Raw genomic sequence first — 20,133 nt, 5'->3', positions numbered from 1 at the left:
TAAGAAATGGACTGCTCCTGAGCCTCTTGACTGAGTCCTCTCTAGCCATTAACAGAAAGCACTCTACGCATTCATTGGTGTAGTTTCTTGTGTTTGCATCCTATATATAGCCATAGTCTTTTTTTTTGCTAAAATTCTGTTGTACTGAGAAAACTATCCCAGTGTAATTAACAGGGAATCTTGAATCTGCATTTGATGATGTGTCATTTCAGGATTCAGCTGCATGAGAGATCAGGACTTATCCATGACCTATCATGACAGCTCTGCTTTGTGAAGAAAATAGACCCAACAAACTGCCGAGAAAACCCTGGTCAGAACCAGGGTTGAAAGACACTTGGTTGTGGAAGGGTAGTGGGGGGATAGGGAAGACCCACTATCCAGTAGCAGCAGCGATAGCTAATGAATTGTAGAGCATAGCCTCAGAGCTCCACTCACTCTAGGTGAGATGGACTTGAATGCAAGCCAGCCAAATAATAGAAAACAGCCCTGTAGAATCTGAACTGGCTGAAGATGAGAATTCAGCATGATTTTTCTCCACAGTCTATTAGAAAGACCTGGCTGTTAGGGCTGAGAGAAACCCAACTCAGGATGCAGATTTGCATCCATGTATCTTCAAGTTCCTATACAAGTTATACTGCTACTGAAGTGACAAAACTTTTTGCTGTCTTGAATATCTTACTCCTCTAAAGCTGTCTTCACTTTATAGAAGAAGAAAACTAAGATTAGGATGTAAAGCCTTAAAGCACTTTGGCATTCTCTTCCTACTTTTGCATATAGTGCCCACTGCTTTCCTTGGGAGTCAGATGCCTGCAAGGAATCCATGCAGTTTAATTAAATTTATACAGGAAAAGAAAGCAGAGGTAAGCTCAGATGCTTTTAGTCCCAATGTACCTTTAAGCATAAATACATCTTTTATCTGAATATCTGTAGGGAGTGAACAGAAACAAGTAACAAGCAGTAATGAAGCAATTTCATTTAAAAGTGTAAGCAAACATTTGCAGGAAGTCATTTGCAATAGGCATTCGGTTCTATTTGCATTATGAGGGAATTTCTGAAGATCATGAAAACAAGATAGCCTTTAAAAGATACCTACAAATATCTTGCAATGCAGGTTTATATTGTTCATATGTCTTTGCCAGTGAATGGTTATCTTTTTCTGATAAGAAAATTATTTAATATTATGAGCAATTTAATTTTGCAGTTCCAACTTGCTGACGTATCTTAGTTTACAGTTAACCAAGAAATAGTTTTATGGCTTTGAGAATATGACATTATTGGCTGCTATTGAAACCTGTCCCTGAGCAGAACATTGGATACGAGGAATTTAAAGTCTTCACATAACTTTGCAATATGAGACAGACGGGAGCCATACCAGAATAGGGGAACCTGAAATCAGACACCTAGATGTAATGTGATAGATGATAAATGTATTTAAAACATCTACAAGAAAGAAATAACAAGGGGGGGGCGGGGGGGGGGAAGCACAGTTCTATATAGACAAAAGATGTTACAAAACCATAATCAAATCACCACCTTCCAGCTATTAATAAGGCAGTGTTACCATGTATTATGGCTTTCATTTTTTTCTCTTAAAATTAACTCCATGTTTCTGTTTATTGGTGTTTCTCAGATTTTGAGGTGGCAAATGTGAGAGGAAAAAAGAATTTTCACCATTTTGCAAAAATTTTTCCTTTCAGAGACAGTGTCTTCTGGTTAATTAGAGCAGAACTGAATGAATAACTTTATAAGCGTTTGCTTTATCATCTGTCTGGTTAAAGTGCATTTACTTCCCGGTATTACTGGGTGTGCATCACTTTGTTCTCCTGTCTTATCTTTACAGTCTACCACTTTTGTTTAAAATCTGGCAATACAGAGTATAAATCATACACAATTGTGCCTTTGATGCATATAGTTGACCTACCACAGGTTTTTGAAGGATCATTGAAAATTTACATTTAACTTCTAACAAAGTTGCTAATTATTGTCATTATATTGTAAGTATTGCAACTTAAAAAAAAATAATCTTAGTTTCTGAAATCATAATTTGAGGAAGGAGCAGAAAATAGACTGGAAGTTTTAGGAAATATGTTCGAACACAGAAAAACCTACACGTAGAAAGAAAAAATATAGAAAAACAGAGTCTGTATATAAAATAAATCCAATATTTCATGATTTGCTTTAAAGCGTTGTAATTCAGGACCAGGCTCAGAACTGAGAAAACAGGCCTATCTCAGTATATTTTCAGTATTTTATTGTGAAGATTTTTTTAATATTCACTGAGGGAAACACCTTGAATTAGGCAAATACTTCATTTTTTTAAATCTATCAATTAGCTAAAGCAATTAGCATATTTTTGATGCCTCAGTCAAAATTATACTCAGCTCTATCGTTATTCCATATCCTTATAGGTTCTGACACGAAGGATTGTTTGAAACAAGTGACATTATGGCCCAGATTTGGAGGTATCTGTGGTAGAAAGCAGAAATCCTCTTGACTAGTTCATCAAGATGTTCCTTGTAGTAAGGGGATCTCGTTTTAGAAGCGATACTGGTATACCGAAGCTGTAAACTGTGGCTGTGATTCTTGACCTTTGGGTAATGCAAACGAAGTCTCCTGAGTGCTGTCAGCTCTGCCCGCTCCCCCCGCTATCGCATTCCACTGCAACAGGCAGGACATACCGTTATTTATTAGTTCTCGCTAACCACCAACTGCTTTAACAGCATGCAGCTGTGTTATTGTTAGTAGAGGTAGACCCCTAACTTTGCTTGTCTTTAACCGACTCAAAGTCCCGTGGCCAGTCTACGAGAGCAGTGCTGCTCTGTGAAGTTACTTGCGTGAGCCTGGTTGACATTAGGTGTCAAGTGAGTGATTGGAATTGCCGGGAGACCAGGTGGTATTTACACTGTCGTAGGGGTATTTCCATGGCTCACGACTGGTCTTCAATTGCCAGTGAGGTTAGAGCTGAGATTCCCAAGGCTCTGTTGGGGTTAGTTTTGATCAAAAACTTCAAAAAACTGTTAGATTAAGTTACACAGCTACCTCATTTTTAAACTACTCTTTGGACATCTGCCTTATTTCTTACATTATGTAAGAGTAATTAATGGGCCATGATTAAGATGTAAAATTCTTTGCAAGAAGGCGATGAGAGCAGAGGAGTGGGATCTTGAGGTCTATACCCCACGGGCATTATTTAGAACCGCCCATCATTTGATTTGCAGTGTGGGAGCAAGCTATGCTTTCCTCTTACATACAAGGATACCTAATTACTGGTAGCAGCACCCAAACTGGAATGAACCGTTCTGGGAGGGGGTCACAGGTATATCAACTCAATTTTCTCGTCAGCTTGGTGTGCTAATTGTGTGGCTTCCTCATGCTCTGCTTAAGCACATGGACAGGTATGCTTAGTAATGCAGTGGATGATTTAGTGATTTAAAATATAGATCAGTGTATTAACAGATTTGGAGGGAAAAATCAACTCCCCATCCCCTTTTCTTGACTGAACCAAGTCAACTTCCCTCACAAGTGGTGTCAGCCATTTGAGCACAGAAAGTTTGAGGAGGTGGTGAATTTTCAGGAGTGGCTTTTGATTTTTGAAAACACGTGACTGGTCAGCTTGAGATATATTTCTTCTCAGGCAGGTAAACTGTTTCTAGCTGTCACTGGACTGGGCCTTTCTAGCTCATTCCCTACATCACTAGTCACTGCTGACTTAATCCAGTGTTGTATATCTCAGGAGATGGTTAGGAGTGGGATTTGACTGAACAATAACAAATTCAGTATTATTTAACAGCCCCAGAATGCTGCCTCAGCTTTTCTAGCTGTTTTCTTAAAGTAAGGAGGAAGGAGAAGCACATGTTTACATTTTGAGAGTGTTATGGTACTCACATCACTTGACTGGGTATGGTAATTTTGGGCCTACTGCATTTGCCCTTTTTTCTCTGTGGAGCCTGTTAAGGTTTGTGGCAGAGGCCAGTGGATCTGTCCCTGAGGGCTTAAAGGGTTTTCCAATATAATAACAATATCAGAAATGTAAGTCAGACATAAGTAATCTACTTTTGCTCTTTTCTTAGCCAGATGATTGCCAATAAATTTTTTTGCTGAAATTGCTGCACTATATCAATATTGGTCTTTATTTCCCTCTTGGTATTTCTCTTCACATAGTGATTTATAAAGTTCCAACTTTACTCAGGAAAGAAAAATTGATTGGGAGATTTTGAATAGTAGGAGAGAGGTAATAAAGATAAAAGACTTCTCATCATACTCTTTGAAACCCACTGGGAATCCCATGAGAAGCATTTCAGTGAGTGGAATCCACAGGCAAAGGCTGGCACCAGGCAACGCACTGAGCCGGGATAACCTACTCTCAAGCTCCCTTTTAAGGGCTCTCCTATTTTGTGAGTTGAATAATAAAAAGGGCAAGGTTTAGCTGAGCCCCACGGCTACAATATTCCACACATTTGGCAACCAGCTTAGGAAAAATCCTTAGCAGGAAATATATCTGCTGTGTGTACATTAAAAGTACAATAAAAATAGGAGGACGTAGGAAGAACAGTTCTCACTGTCATTGTTTTGGAGGTGCTGGTTATGAGCCCTCAAAGGCGCTTGCTCACGAGATTGACAATGGAGAGATGCGAGGGAGGCCTTGTGCGGTGATGAACGCTTAGTGCAGCTCCGACCCCTCCACCTCCGTTATCAGTCGTCGTCCCCCCCGTAGCGCTCTCGTGAGGCGTACACTCTTCTGGCTCCTCGTGCAGCTCCTCCCTGCTGGTGCTGCCCATGAGTCCTGCTTGTGCTGCGCTGCGGAGGTGAGACTGGACACATGTAGAGGCCAGCGAGGCCGCGTACTGCTGCTGGCCAGCGCCTGCGCTCAGCACCGGGAGCTGCGTTCACCGTGCCAAGCACTGAAGGTCCTTCAAGAGCGTCGTGGGAAGAGTCAGATACCCAGAGCAGGGCTCCACAACAGCTGGCCAGCTGAGGAGGTAAAAGGAAGGAAGACCTTCTTTTGTGATTATTGGTGAGAATTTTTGATTCTGAGCTGGTTACTAGGAATAATACTTAATAGTAAATAAAGTAAGTTAACAATACAGAAGGACTTCTAAAGGAAGATTTGATTTCTATGACAGAGCATGATTTTATCTAATTTTATCTAATCTTATCTAAGCTTCAGTAAATAATTGTACCGAGCCATTGCACCTTCCATGTTTGTTCTATTGCCTCTAGTTCGGGATGGTTCCTTGACATTTATTAAAAATAGACCAGAGACTAAAGTCCCGCTGTGAAACAGTACTTTTAGGAAATCTCAGTATTAGACACAGATCAAAGTGCTGTAGCTCTCTTTCTTACTTAAAGAAAATATTAATTTTTTTTCTGCATACAGACAACACTGGATGTCTCACTTTATGCATATTTAATGTTTTAGTACAGAAAGCAGTTCAAATCTAGGGAAATCTGAAAGGGTCAGATTATATTGCTACTGATTAAGGCTTGTTATATGGGGACTCCCAACAACACCAATGAGCATACTGGCAAGATAAGTGATCATTATCTGATATAATGAAGGGTGGTGGCCCATCAGAAGATGAAAAAACTTGCATTTTAATTGAACTACAGACAAGCCCATGTTATTAGGACTGGAGGATATGAACAAGCGTGGACAAACCCCAGGATGAAGAGCGCAGAACGGAATTCACCACCCTGAAAGGTTCATCGCAACCCAGGCTAAAGGTGGAAAGCTAAATGATGTCAGTGATGAATGCACATATCACATGCTAACAGAAGGGTAAATAAACATTGCATAATCATCCAAATAAATCTGACTATATGATCAATGTTTTCTTGAGTGCTGGGTGGATTTTCCCTGTGGAGGACATGGTACATCTTACTATATCAACTTTAGGAAAGTGCTCTTCCCGTTCATTTGGAAACTGCTAAATTTAACATGTTTGAGAATAACAATGGCAGCAGTTTTAAAAGTACCTTAGTGACACTGAAAATCAGAGGAATATCAATGTGTCACAATTTACTTTTGGAGTTATCCTTGGAGGTTACATGAGTTAGCTCCTGCCCACTCCATTCTAACAAAAACTTAATTTGTCTATCTTTACTGTCATGAATAATCCTGAGCATTTGCCATAGTACATTTAATTACATGCCTAACTCTAGGAGGACTTCAGTCTTTCATCAAAATGAAGCTCTTGATCCAAGGTTGCTCAGGTACTTCTGCAATGAAAATGCAGCGACTTCAGTTGGACAGAATTTGTAAGAAGCATGTGAAGATTTGAAGCAATAGCCAGCACACTTCTCTGCCAAATTCACCCCTGATTTTGCTTTGAAAGCTTTGCATCCTCTAGGACAGAACAAGAAGCAAGGGTCCTTGCACCTGTTTTTACTTTAACCATGACACCAGGGGTTACAGAAGAAATAATGACAGAATTAAGATACCAACATTGATCCAGAGCCCTCTTACTGGACAAAACCAGTCAGAAATATTCTCTCATTAGTGAGTGGTGTGGGTAACTTCTGTGTAAGCATGGAGCTATGACCTCCCTCTCTTTCCACACTGGTATTGCGTATTCATTCTCATGCTCGATATGTTCCTAGTACAGCTTAGCTCTTCTCTAAAATTCACCTGCCTTCTGAACAAGGAGATTTTCATAGTCTAGTCAGGACTAGTTCATATGAATTGCATGACCGCAATAAGTCTCAAGTGTCACTTTCAACACTTCTCATTGTTTTCAGTTTTCTTGCTGAAATTCTGGGTGGCAAATTAATTCACAGGTTAAATTTCTTTGTACAACACTCTCTGTCCTACCTCTTTATTATTAGACCATTACAGCATCTCAAAAGAATAGATAGATAATCCCTACTCAGTGTGACCGTCTTTAAAAAAAGATGCTGACCTCCAAGCCAACGTAAATAGATCATTTATGGAAATAAATAAATTATTGTTGGAGTCATACTTGTCCCAGATTCTTCTGTGAGTGGAGAGTTGGACGTAATTGAGAGCTCAAAAGTCATGAGGTTAATGAGGTCATACTGCCAGAGTCTGGTCTGGGTTTACTATAACATGAAAGACTCAGCTCTGATCCTGACTGGCACGTTCACTTAGCAGCAATACCATCCCAGCACCAATCTGTTCGGAAACCTGAAACCATCTTCCGTGAGCCGTCATCTTGCTGCATGACACTGTCAGAAGACCTATGTTCCTCTGCAAGTGAAACCCTTAGACCATCTCGCTCTGTGTTTTTTGTAAACATGTTTGTTAAGGAGAAAGAGTGACTAATGGAGCTTCTTCTTTTCAAATGTGGATGGGGTGTAGAGTCCATCCAAAAGGATTATTAAAATTGTAGCAAACAGTGTTTGATAACTCTTAACTAACGTTCCACTTAGATGCCAATGAGCTCTATTTGAACTATGTAAAATGCTGTATTTTACATTGCACATTAGAAAGAGCTCTTACAATCAATAGCTCTTATCTGAAAAATGGGAATTATGTGCCTCCTGCTGCTGAATATTTTATAAGAGCTGACCAGTACCAGTATAGATACCTGCCATGAATATTTTTTTTTATTGGTGCTGTTCTCAGGATAGCGTGTAATAACAAACCTCTGACAACAATAAAAAAAGTGTAATGGCTTGTTACAAAACACTTTCTGCCCTGTACACTGAATAAGGAGATGTTTCTGTGGAAGATGGACAAAGTTCATGTGTTGAGACAGATGCCTAGGGGAGAGAGGGAGCAGAGCTGCAGAAGCACAGGCTTTTTTACTTTGGTAAAGTAGTACTCCTAATACTGTGCTTCAACAGAGGCAGATTTTTGCATGCCACAAGGCATTTTTTGAAGTTTACTAGAAAATTTTCCGTGGAGCATTTTCTCTATTGGAATATAAAGTTATATAAAAATCAAATGTTTCTTGAAAATAGTTCAGTTTCAACAAAATTCTGATAGAACATCAGGAATTTTCAAAACTGCATCTTTTGCTGCCATATAAGACAGACCCTACCCTTAACCTGCACCCCTGAAGCCCAAAGATTTTGGAAGGAAAAATTGAAAACAGTTTGTAAAAAAATTCAAAACATTTCCTTTTCAGAGCTTGCGTTTCATTTTTCAGTGTTTTACTTCAGAATTTACTCTATGCAATATTAAATGTAACCTCACACTGTAAACCTTACTTCTGCAATGAAACAAAAATCAACCTCCCTTTTTAAAAAAAAAAAATAATTAAATACTTCTGCTTTTTCCATTGATTTTTCATTCTGGAAGGAAAGCAGAAGACTTTATTTTTTGCTACATCTAAAAAGGGAAATGACTTACTTTCTCCCCGTATATCTCCCAATGTCTCACACGTGTACTTTGTGAGCACTGCCAGCTGCTGAACTAAGTTACTGCAGTCCTTGTCAGACTCACTGCCCTCCTCTTGACTGTCATTGCCACACTGACAAGACTGTCTTTCCCAGATAAAACTGTTGAAAATTGCAGTACCTTCAGTCAGCAGTTGTCAGGCCCTTTGAGACCTCAGCAGTTCTGTAGTCTCCCAGAAATTCTGGAAATAACCTATTAATATTTTTCCATAATGACATGTAGTGGAACTTCATTTCCACACACATCTCTGGCCTTTTTCATCTTGACTTCGGCTAATAGATCTCTGTGAACTCAAATGTTTGTTACACTGAAATTAGGCTGTGCAGTAATTCTGTGGACTAAGATTTCTTTTGTCTTTTTCCTGTCTTATTGGCTGCACAGGGTGTTTTTTCACCAGACCTGGAAAAGTTTTAGGGTAATTTAAACTAAACAATGCAGTGTGTATTAGTGCTGTAATAGTTAATTTAGATTTTACGAAGTGCTATGGTCATGCTTTGTATTGATTTTTAATTGTTTTATTGCACCTCGCTGGCTCCCTCTTTGTTGTTCATTGGCATTTCCATTTTATATAGTGTTTCTCTGGGCTGTTCTGCAATAGTTCTTTGAACAAAGCTGATTGATAGCCTAAAAAGTTTATAGACAGAATCAGCATCAAAGATGAGGGGATTTTACTTTTGTTTTGTTTAAAAAGAGCCTTGGGCTTAAAATTTCCTATCAAATACTTTAAACTAGATTGCAAATGTTAAGCATCAACACATTCTTAATTGCGTTTTACTCCAAAAAGAAACTGGTCCTAAAGTCTTCCAAATGCACAAAACATTTTAAAAAAAGAAACACCCTGTGTGATGTGATGTGATGAAAGACTATCTTAATGGCATCTTGACCCAAACCTTGTGACTCTGTTTCATGATCTTTTAACTAATGTGAGAATCGTGGAGAACTGCTGCCACATTTGATTAAAATAAGCACCACATCATTGAGGGACAACTTTCCTATTCCTATTGCTAATATATCATAGTGGGGCCAACACGGAAGAAATACCACCTAGCACTGCTATGGGGTATCAAACCTCCCATTCCTCAGCAATCACAAAGAAAATGCTAAGATTGTTACAAGTTTCTCTAATTGAAGGTAACACTTTAGATCAGTCACAACATGGATTCAGGTCATGACAAGGAATGGAAATAATTTTAGAGTCAGTGATGGATGGTCCCCTGTTGGTAATAGATGCTGGACAGGAACTGATCCTCGATTCTTAGACCTCTCTGCAGACCACAGAAAAACAGTAAGGCCTTGAGAAGTGTACTAAAATCTGATAGATTCTTCTTGGGGGTCCCCAAAAGGTTAAGAAAGGAATGTCTGCCACTAGACCTTGTCTTCTTCCTACTGCCATATTCTGTAAATCTCTTTTTTTCTCCACAAGTCTATCAAAACTTGTATGAAGCTGCGAGGGGAATAGATGAAGGCTGTGGCTGGATGTCAGCTGCTGAAGGCTGTGAAAGCCATGGCTGATATCAGCTGTCATGTTAGCATTCCCTCTCTCCTCCCATAGCTGTTCATCACCATTTACTGAGGAAGGCAACACGTGAAGGCTCCTTAAAGAGTACAAGTCTCCTTTCTCAGCCTTAATAAAACAAGTTTTCTGCTGCTTGTCTTCCAACCTGATGGATACAAGATTGTCCTCAGTTAAGCTTATATGCTTATTTAGGAGCCAGATGACATTAACTGACATACAGCAAAGCATATTTAGGAATCTTTAGCCAGCAGAAAGCACTGCTGCACAGCTTACCAACACCAAATGTTTTTACAAACACCTCAAATCTGTCCTGTTTCTCCACAGTGGCTTTCCATGGAAAAGAAGTTGGGTTGGAGACCTTGTTCTTATCTTGGAAACAGTAAAAAAATTTTTAAGTGATTGCATAAAGCTCTAGGATGAAGGTAATCACTGAAAAAAATAATTTCCCTGGTACGAGGAAACCTTCTATTGTAATAATGATGTGTGGGAGGCAGAGGACTTTCCTGGGGCTGTTCTGTCTGCAAAATAAATTTCCACAAGAACAAAGAATAAGGCTTGTCACCTTCCTCCACAAATGACTGTTCATATATTGCTGTTCCATGTACAGCACCTGCTTACCTAAACTGCTTCTCTAAGCAACTCAGAGCAGCCTTTAAAGTTTAAAACGCACAGGTCAAGGAAGCATGATCAGTTTTGTGGAACAGTCTCAGTTGATATTGATTTGAAACTTAAGGGCAGAACTTGGCCAACAAGGAATCACCCAGGGCTGTTAAAAACAAAAGTGGAGAGCTGCTCCATCTCCTTCCTAGAAAAGGTATCAATGGTTGTTTTGCTGGAGGCAGAGAGTGACTTCAGACGGTGTAGTGATTGTGAAATTGGACCCTAGGCAGTGGTAGGCACAGCCATGCTACCTTAACAGTGGTTGCTGCTGCTCTCCAATTATCAGCGACCGAAGCTGGTGGCTGGAACAAGCTGCTGTTGCTTCTCTGTCAGTGGCATGTAACTCAGCACTGAGAGCACCAGCTGCAGCCTTTCCAGTCCTAACATCCTGAAATCATATCAAGGCTACAGAATTGAAGACCAAGGGAGTTTCACATCAACAGCAAAGTCAATTCCTAGCTGGTATCACCTGAATGGCTTCTCAGCCACAGACTGATCCTTAGAACTGCTCTTTTTATTTCTTTTAAAGACTTTTTTCCATTAGCTTCATTTTTCCCCCATAACTACGGCTCTGATCTTTCTTTTCAGGGATCAGATTTGATCTCCTTCCTCTAATTTTCACCAAGGGAAAGCATGTGCTGAAACAGGAACTTGGCTTGAAAGAAGCTTCAAACTATGATCAATGAGGATCTTGCACCTTGTGCAGCACTCAGTTCTTCCTACTGGCTCCCTCTAAACATAATCAAAAAGAGCTTGACAATAAACTGTCACAGCCATAGAGTATTGCATAGGAGGTATTAGCTGCTCCCCCTCTAGCATCATCAATAACATGGACTATTAACGTGAAAATACATAAAGCCACTTGTTCCTTGCTGTGGCAGTTTTCATTCTGCTTTCCTGCATTTTATCAACCAGCAGTGGCTGGCAGTTGCAGAGGAGATAATTTCACCAGAAATCTGACAATTGATCTTGTCAGCCTTCAACCAGGCTACTGGAGGATGCCCTACGGACAGGGAGAGACTCCTGTGGCTGAGGAGGATGGCGCAATCTAGTTCCCCCTCAAGTACGTTCACAGTTCCCTGACAAAAGGGGCACTAAATGTGCCAGATCACTCTAAAATCACTCTTAATGTGAAATGAGGCTAGAAAAGAAGTTTAATTTACAAAAGATGAAGAGGAGCTCCTAAATCAATCTAGAGACAAACAGGCTGGAAACACAATAAATGTCTCAATAAATGCCTGGTACTTTGTTGCAATTTCAGGGTGTTTTGTTTTTTTTTTATTCAGCTAGCAGAGCTGAGCACTGAGACGGATGGACATGAATCATCTTGGATACCACAACTGGTGTCTGATTCTTAAACAAGTCACATTCTCCCAGTGTTGTCTTTCCAGGTAATTATTAGTGGTATATGGGGATGTGTAGGTGTTGTACCACTGCTCTGCAGTAATATTCTCCTCCTGATATGGTTCAGATGGGAGGGGAAGGTCTAGTGGTTTATTCAGTATAAAAAATGTGATTCTGTGCAGGAAGAACTTGCTCCTATCATTTGAACAGGAGGTAGAACAGAGTTCTGCTCATTTTCTTGTGAGTTTTTTCACTCTTGGAAAGCAGAGAATAATTTCTGAAAGCTCTTAATCAGTTAGTCTTCTCTGACTTCCCAGAAATATTTCAGCGAGCAAACTAAGCCAGTCCTCTGATGAGAACTCAGGTAAAGGGGAACATTAATAAATTTGGGGCTATATTCAATAGGAATGAAAAACTGAAAAACACCACACTGCAAACAGTGCCACTCTGTGCAAATTGTGCTGCCACGCATTTCATCCGGCTGTGGGGTGCTCGGCAGTAGCTTCATTGGGATATTGCCTGTGGGGTGCTCTGCAACCACAAAGAGAGCTGTTGGTCAGGCGCTGGAGTTCGTGCGGGCTGGACGGAGCCGCAGGGCACGACTCGCCTTTCCCTCCCTCCATCGCACACTAGTCTGTGCAGTGCAAGGTGGGTGTGCGGGCGGCCGCGCCGAGGTGCAGGTGGGACCCTGAGGGTCCTCACCGGGTTCTCTGGTCATTAGCTTCAGTGTCCCACAAATGGCCGCCCAGGCTATTTCATCCCTGCACGTAGATTTAGGTTTCTTCTTTTAACAAAAGGCACCAGTAGGCACTTCTGACGATGGCTACCTCGCACAGCTTGTGCAATGCTGCCTTGGCCAGCAGTGTTTAAGGAGGAAAGTGTGCAGTGTTCAGCCTCTTATGTCTCTTAGAAGCGGCCAAAACATTTTTTGGCACATATCGCTAACTGCAGCAAACAAATCAACTGGATGATAAAAGCAACAACAGCAACTACCAGCCTTTTATTTCCTGTATGACTTAGAAGGATGAAATGTTTGATCTTTGAGGTTATTGATGTGTGACTGCTTGCCCATTCTTGTTTTTCCTTCTCTCTGCAAATCCTTTTAACTAACTTTCAGGAGTAATTTTCCATTCCCATTTATTTTCTTTCCTAGATACATTGCGCAGTTTAATGTCCTCAGCTGTTGCCAGGGAAACTGAATTTTGAACCTGGTTTGTCGAGCAAATGAAGGAGCAATTATTTTTGAAGCATTTCTATAAACTTGGATCAAACATGATCACATATTTTTTAAAGTAATGTTGGTAGCACTTTTTTGTAAGATTACTCAACACTTCCAGTGGCAACCCCCTTTATTGTAAGTCCTGCTGTTCAGCATGACGTTTCCTTTGGGTACCTTATTTGTAAAGTCCCAGCAAACCTGACCCAGCTGTTTCCAAGGAGAGAGAGCACAAAATGTTTTACACGTCTTTTAAACTAATTCTTACAGCTGGCTCCTCTGTGTGTAGAGCTGCCACTCTGGTGCAGCAAGGTGAAATTTCTCCAGGGAAGAAATACCCTGGCAGCAAAGGCCTGGAGGGAGGGGAGGGACAATTTTCTCTCCTGGAATGGGCTGGCGCCATTCCCAGGTGAAGCTGCAGCTATCCCTTTAGGTGGTTTCTTCCCTTCTGCTGCTCATTGGAAGGGAGTGTGGAAGTGCAGGCAGGCATCGGGCTCCACTGGTGCTGGGCTACATGTGTGCACCGGGAGATGTGTTGTACGGACAGCCCCGAGTCCTCCCCTTCATCCTCTGATGCCCCATGTGATCACACAGCTTCTCTCTACTTAGCATGGTGACGGGCCACATCATCTCAGAGTTCAGGAACACCCAAATGCAGTAGATGCAGGAGGGAAATGGAGGGGTGGGCATGTTAAGCTGCCACCAAGGTTGGGTGCAGCCCGTGTGATGTCTCAGGGTTGTTCCGAGACTCTCTTCTGGAATGTGCAACTCCCCCTGAGGTATGTTCAGTTTGTGGCTGGGTGCCTGCACTTTGCCATACTGCCTGCACAACCTTGTCCAGAAGTAGCAAGTTGTTTCCAATTTGTAATGTTGCTATCTATAGAGGCTTCAACTCTAGCATTAAAAAAAAAAAAAAAAATTAAAATCAATATTACCTTACACTTCATATAGCTGTCTCAGGGAAAGGATCCTAACATACCCTGAGACAGACCTTTAAATGGAAACAGCCTGCACTGTTTTCTGCGAGAACCTTCTTGTACTTTATGGTATTTATGTTAACTCCACGAGGATTTATTTTTTTATGAGGACACTGTCTGTCAATGAAAATCATTATCCACTCAGAACTTCAGCCTATTAGTGGAGTTAGTAAACTCTGTAGGTGATTTTTACTATTTGGTAATGAAAAATGTTTCTGTAAAACTCAGAATAAGGGTAAAAAATATATATGCATAGACTATCAATAACTTATGGGTTGGTGTAAGGCAGCTGATACAAGGAAACATTTTTCCTTTCCCAGTGCAATTACATGAGTTGTGGGACAGTTTTCACTGTGCCCTGGTTACAGGATACACATGGAGCCTAACTGGCTCACCAACATTCTGGAAAGCCTAAAGAGAAGTGATGTGCCACTTCTTGCTCTCTACCCCTACTTAGTCTTCCAGAAGAGCTGCTGGAAAACCATATTATACCTACTGTCTCCTAAACCAAAAAATTTATCTGAAAATGTCAGATCAAAATATTTCAAGAAAAACAACATTTTTATTTGTGTTCACAACCTGAGATTTTTGTTACTGAAATGGTTTTGTTGTTCTTTTGTTTTCCTCACCTTTTCCTCAAGATGTAACATTAGATGCTTAAAGTAACTTATTTTGAGTGGTTGAGATCCAAGTTAACAGTAAATTTCATGGTTTTCTTTAAAGTGGTTATACTGCTGCCTTGCTACGTTTCTGTATAGAAGAAAGGAAAAAAAAAAAAGGGAAAGCAAATAAAAATTCATTAAGGATCAAAAGGCCTGACTCATTTAATTTGAAATAAGCATTTTGGGAAATAATGTGATGGTGTTGCACCTGTCTGGTGGCCTGCTAATACACTGTAGTTGCTGGTGGGTCATCACTGCTTCGTGGTGCTGAGGCCCCCGTGGGATCTTTCTCTAGTTTGGAACAAAAGGGATCCCTTTTTTTGTTTGTTGTTTCTGTCCTTGAAAGCTTGCCTATGTAAAAGCATTGTGTTTAGGATGGCTGGACTGTATGTCTTGTCTTGAAAATAGCAGAAACCGTGTCCTTTCTGTTTCTTCTCAACTACAGACCATATCTATTTGTCCATTTCTAGTAATTGGTAGTCAAATACTCCAAATGAGAAATTTGTTTGTTATAAAAGGCTCTTTCTGTTCCTGTTGTGAGAATTAGTTTTGAAGTAGCCTCAGTGTTGATTTTGTTCTGCAGTGTTCTTTATTTTGGTGTTTACAGAAGCGAAAGCTGCAGTGCAGGACCCATACAGAGGGGCTGATGATCGACAGTTAATCTAGAGGTGCAGTAACTGTTAAGTCTTTCTAGCCAGACTTGTCAGGGGTTTCTTTTGGAAGACAGATATTTAAATAAAGACTTTGATATACAAACCGGCTATCAAAGGACAAGTTACCACATGTTAGTTTCTCTAGGTAACTATCTTCATGTGCTTTTCAGCTCTCAGGCACTCTTCGAGAGATGAAAAATAAATTAATTTGCACCTTATTTGAGACGTAAGTCACTTTCAAGTAACTGGCTCACCTTTGCCATGAGGCACGCCGGCACGGATGGCCTGGGGAGGTGAAGAGGAGCCTGAGGGCAGCTCAGCCCTCAGCACGCACGGCCCTCTCCCCTTGCTGCAGCAGCCGCTGCGTCCTCCCCTCCCGTTTGCTCTGGCTTTGGGTTAAAAGCAGGCTAGCAGACGGTCCCCAAACCCACAGCACTCAGCTGGTCCGAAGCCCACGGCTTCCCGGGAGGTGCCCCGGCGTGGGGCGGGGGCTGCCCGGACTCGCGGCTGTGCCCGCCTGCGGGAGCGGGGCCGTGCGGGGCCGCCGGGCCCGGCCTCCAGCTCCGGCAGCCTTTGCTCTCTGAAGCCACCCAGGGAAAAAGGGCTCGTTCATTCTTTTCAGCTGACCGCCCACTTAAAAAGTCGGTTTTTTTCGTCAGTAAGCAAGCGGGTTTGTCCACCGGTGAGCGGGTCCTGCCCCGCCGGGAGCCCGGGGCTGCCCGTGCCCGCCCCATTCCCGATCTCTTGCTGACACCTGCTGGCTTCCCGCTCGCTCCAAGCCCGGGGGCCGGCGGAGATCGGGGGGGGACTGGGCTAGCCCTGGTGTCTTCCTGCTGCCTCTTAGCCTCTGCGTTGCTGGCTGTCGAACCTTTCGAGGACACTAGTGCCTTTGGCACAAATACTTACTGGGCTAAGCCTACATTACTTCATGCGCGTGGAGTAAGAGTATGGGGTATCTCCCCGCAGCACCTGGGAGGACCGCAAGTACGACCCTTGGGTGCTTCAGCATTTCTTCTACGCTCTGCTTAAAGAGGGACAGGCCATGCTGGTGACGACGGAGCAGAGATCCACACCCGCAACACCAGCTGGGGGCTGGCTTAGCGCAGAGTGAGCATCCTGCAACCCACCCAAGGAGCCGAGAGCTTCGGCAGAGCGGGAACTGTACGATTTAAATTGGTTCATCACTTGTTTCAAAATGAAACAGGTAGTAGTACTGGCAATTTGGCATCATTTATGGCAGGGAATTATGAACCATTAATTGTTAGATGCACTTCAGAGTTTCTGACTTCACAGAGGCACTCAGTGTAATGCTGAGGTCAAACGGACATTAGGCTTGACAAAACTCAGTGTTTGTTTTCTAGCAAGCCTAAGTTATGCGAAGACCTAATTCTCTGTTGCCTTGCCTGAAATATACTCGCTTATTTAGTGTGCTAAAACAAATGTAAAATGCAAATAACTTTACACTTCTCTAAACGACAGTACAGCCAGGGTAGTAGGAGATAGGTTCCAAAAGTTTGAGCATAGGGTTACATCTCCTTATCTGCATGTGAGTATCCTGTAATCTGAATTGAAACAAGAGTGTTTCTTTTTCCTTTTATGTGACAGTTTCAAATCTCAAAAACTGTGACATGCAGTACAAACCAGTTATTGTTACTCGATGGAATTAGACAAATGGAGTATTCGATGAAACAAACCCACAAAACATGCTGTACTGTGCGAGATGCTGTTTTGGAAGTGAATAATGCCTAGAGTGGCAGGGCTGGTCCCTAGTTTGGTTACTCTTGTGTTGCGGTATCACCTGCAGTGTCAGGGTGAAAGGGAAATGCTTTTCAGTGTTCTGAGGAATAGCTGAGCAGAAGGAAAGAAGAGCTGCCATCTTGTGTGGGGAACTGAGACTGCACTAAAGGAGGCTAAAATCATAAGACGTTTAAAAAATTATTATACCTTCGGAAACTCCTTAACTAAAGATAATTTCCTTTGTAGTGACTAGTTCCATACTTTCTTTTTATTTGTTTTTAACTAATACAAATGAATCACTTTGTTCATAAGCTCTGTTTTTCTAGCTTCAGCAGTACTGCAAACTCATTGAGAGGTTGCCAAGGCAGTGGGAGCAGTGACCACTCTCTGCCTGCACCAGCTAGGACAGCTAACTGTCCATGGAGCAGGACATCTTGCAGCCAGGAACACCAGTCCTGTAGACAGAAAACATCTTTGTGCAATTTTGTATACAAAATATGGTAACCACAAACAAGCTTATGGTGTGGTATGTGGTGTTGATGAATCAGATGGTAGCAGGCATGTCTCTCCAAGTCTCTTGGTAGATTCTTTGTAGAATCTGGATTCATTGCTTTTCGTTTTCTTGCTGGATGTGGATGCTTAGCACAACCAGGCAAAGAAATGTCCTTGCCACTACTGGAAGCAGTAGAGATGCTTTTCCAGTTTCTGTTTTTTTCCCATTCCCTTCTAATTCCTAAAAGCAAGATTGCATACAGGAGCTATAGCAGCAGGTGATGAGTAGGCCCAGGTGGACAAGACTGTATGCAAAACCCTCACCTGCTCTCCCTGTGGTTGCTCTGGGCAAGGAAAGTGGGATGCTCTGTTTCTGGAGTCCTGCCACGGGCAGGCTGGCGCTGTCCGTCATTGTGTCATCCACAAAGTAATCAATCCTGTGTGCACCAGCAATGGCTGCATTCCCTGCCTCCACCAGTGAACAAATGTAGAGTGAGATGTACAGTGACACCTAAAGAGGCTATCCCAGATGTGCTGTTGAGAATTTATTACATCCATACAGAGCTCATATAAGAGATTCAGCATTATCATTGATGAGCAAGAGAAAGTATTCCCCTTTTGTTTAGCCAAGGATCTTCCCCTACTACATCACCCAGGAATGAAGCTGGAGTCTTCTCCAGCCACTGAGGCAGCAGCAGGAAGTAGAGCAACTACTTCAGCTTTTGCCTTTTGACAGTGGTAACAAAACTCAAGGACATGAAGACCTTGTGATAAAACTGAGCGTATGTAATACCTAGGCAGAAGAAAACAGTTCCCTATGAGTGTATGGGGGTATGGTAATGGAGTCTCTAATCATGGTAAGTGGAAAGACAGAGGATGGTAAGACTACCAAAAAAGTTGGATTCTTAACCCAGAAATCTGGATAAAAATAAGGGAGAGTGTATGTCAATATCTGTATTTTTTCCCAGGTGGAAGACATTGCCTTGCAAAGCAACATAACACCTTAGCCAAGACACAGAGCATGTCTTCATGTTGGAAAGGTGGGCTTTGTGTCTGACTTACTGTTGTGAGAAAATCCCTTTTGGTATTTGGGAGTAAGTCCAAAGGTTTTGACATGACCTCACGGAAGCCCAGAATCCTGAGGTGACAACCCTGCAGCTGCTAAGCAGGAGACAGACCAAAGCACGTCCTCACCTACTTCTGCTTGTCAAGCATCCAAAGGATAAGGAAAGGTTTAGTTTGTTCTGTCAAGCTTACTTTCCTCTAAATAAATGTCTGCCAGTATTAGTTCTGTTCCCTGCTATAAAGTTCCCATTGAGAACCAGATGGTGCAGGCCTCCTGGGGAGGAGTTTATCTGATTTCTGCTACATCCTGTTAGCAGTAGAATTAGCAGAGACAGGGTATCTTTGAGGTCTGTGACCATCAGAAAAGTAACAGACAAATCATGAAAACGTTATTCCCGTAGGCAGGCTACATAGGGAGATCCTGAGAGAGCAGGTCAACTTCTTCAGAGTGACAACTGTATGGAAAGTTTACATAGCTTTAGCAATTATCTAACAGCAGATGTTAGTACATGAGCTGGAGGACACTGAATTTTGAAAAACTATGCTGACAAAGGTTATCTCTGTGGGCTTACTGCTAAGGAGATTGAGAGAGAAGCCTTCTTACTTCAATCGCTGGTTAAATCCAAACCTAATAAATTGGACTTCTAAATCAGCTGCCTCTTGTAAAATCTCATCGTGTTTTTTAATTTGAAGTTTAAGCACAATACTTATGGCGGTCTTAGTCCTTATCCAACTGGCTATGTCAAGTTAACACTTTATGTTAATGCAACTAAATGAACAGTATAGTCCCTTATTCTTGAGCTTGGGGAAACAATTCAAACTGTTTGCTATTAAAGTGGTACTGGGAAGGAAACCTAGCTGAATTAGGAACTCAAGGTGTCTCAGCACCAAACTTGCTTATTTCTTGTTAAAGTTGACCTTTCTGAAGGTCTTACCCTGAATAATTAGGGACACGCTAGAACTTACTCAGTTGTCTCACCTCACAATGAGCCGTTTGAGTGTTTCTTCAAAGACCACTTGAGAAAGACCAGAGAGGAGCCACTGGCACTGTTCTTCTGGTCTTACTTCCATCAGTAACAGTTTGGCTTTTCTACAAACAGGTAACTATCTTCAGTAAACCCTATATGTATTAATGAGAACAGCGGACATCATCTGCCTCTCTCCTGTAAAACACGATCTACTATGATTACTTGTTACAAGGAAACTTTGTTTTCCTAGATAGACAACAGTTCATTGGAAAAGGACTCAGACTCTGTGCCTTACAAAGGCTCTACGCAAGCTAGCTAATACCTATTCATTCTTTCTATTCAGGGCTTGCAGGCATTCAAACCTCCTGTCAGACACAGCTGCCCCAAGATCTCCTTTCACATCTCATCGGTACCTCATGAAATGGTATTGACACACCCTTTCTCGGAGATAATTGCCTATCTACATTGTGGGTTCATGTTT

This window comes from Aquila chrysaetos, chromosome 4 (genome assembly GCF_900496995.4).
Source record: "Aquila chrysaetos chrysaetos chromosome 4, bAquChr1.4, whole genome shotgun sequence".
NCBI lineage: Eukaryota > Metazoa > Chordata > Aves > Accipitriformes > Accipitridae > Aquila > Aquila chrysaetos.
The sequence above is the reverse complement of the archived record's forward strand: the minus strand, read 5'-3'. Positions refer to the sequence as shown.